Here is a 1,402-nt window from a genome sequence, read left to right as displayed (position 1 = left end):
ACGCTCTAACAGCTCCGCTATCACAGCAGCCTTCCCTCACCCCACTTTGTTTGGGTTTATATGTAAATTTAGAAGTAGGAGTGTCGGTCAGCGCCATGTATAAGCCAAGCAGCGAGTGTGAAACACTCTTTTATGCCCATGTTTTGCGTCACGTGGCACGTGAACTTCTGACGAGCGGGCAGCTGACTAACAGTCCCTCGTACACAACCTAATGACACCAAGTCTGCCAGTACGAGACCCTCGTAATGATTAAGGGAAAAAAGTGTATACCTAAGGGCTAGTTTTTTCGTGTTTTGACACAATATTAATGAGATCTAGCAAACAGTAATGCCAAGGAATGTATAAGGGTTGGTATGAGAGCAAATGGAATGTCAATAGGAAGAAAGAAAAGTGGGTGGAAAAAATAACAAGCCATGAGCAGGAATTGAACCTACGACCTTCGAATAACACGTTCGATGCTCTAACCACTGAGCTATCAACGCGGCCTTCCCTAACCCCAATATTTGGGGTTGATATGTATATTCATAGGTAGGAGTGCCAGTCAGCGCCATCTATAAGCCAAGCAGCGAGTGTGAAACACTCTATTATGCGCATGTATGGCGGCACGTAGCGCGTGAACTTCTAACGAGCGGGCAGCTGACTCATAGTATCGTATACAACGTAATTACACCTAGTCTGCCAGTGAGACAGTCGTCAATGAATAAAGAAAAAAGTGTATACCGAAGGGCTTGTTTTTTCGAGTTTTGACACAATAATAATGAGATCTAACAGACAGTATTGCCAGGGAAAGTATAGGCGAAGTTATTAGAACAAATGGAATGTCAATAAAAAGAAATAAACGTGGGTGAAAAAATAACCAGCCGTGAGCAGAAGTCAATCCTACGACCTTGCAATAATGCATTCGATGCTCTAACCTCCGAGCTAACACAGCGGCCTTTCCTCACCCCGCTTTTTTGTGTTTATATGTAAATTTAGAAGTAGGAGTGTCAATGTCAGCGCCATCTATAAGCCAAGCAGCGAGTGTGAAAACTCTTTTATGCGCATGTGTGGCGTCACGTAGCACGTGAACTTAATACGAGCGGCAAGCTGACTAATAGTCCCTCGTATACAACCTAATGACACCAAGTCTGCCAGTACGAGACCCTCGTTAATGAATCAGGGAAAGAAGTGTATACCTAAGGGCTTACTTTTTCTTGTTTTCACACCATAGTAATAAGATTTCATAGACAGTAATGCCAAGGAATGTATAGAGCAAGTTATTAGAACAAATGGAATGTGAATAGGAAGAAAGAAAAGTGGGTTTGAAAATCACAAGCCGTGAGCAGGAATCGATTCTACGACCTTCGAATAACGCGTTCGATGCTCTAACTACTGAGCTATCTCAGCGGCCTTTCTTCACCCC

At 43.3% G+C, this 1,402-nt stretch overlaps 1 non-coding gene across 1 annotated transcript; it reads right to left on the bottom strand.

Annotated features, from left to right (window-relative positions):
• Positions 1–409: 409 nt before the first annotated feature.
• Positions 410–485, bottom strand: TRNAT-UGU (transfer RNA threonine (anticodon UGU)). Its single transcript has one exon. It is a non-coding gene; the product is annotated as a tRNA-Thr (tRNA).
• Between the last annotated feature and the right edge of the window lie 917 nt (positions 486–1,402).

Source organism: Rhipicephalus microplus, chromosome 6, assembly GCF_043290135.1.
Source record: "Rhipicephalus microplus isolate Deutch F79 chromosome 6, USDA_Rmic, whole genome shotgun sequence".
Taxonomy (NCBI): Eukaryota; Metazoa; Arthropoda; class Arachnida; order Ixodida; family Ixodidae; genus Rhipicephalus; species Rhipicephalus microplus.
This window is presented reverse-complemented; position numbering and strand designations above follow the sequence as displayed.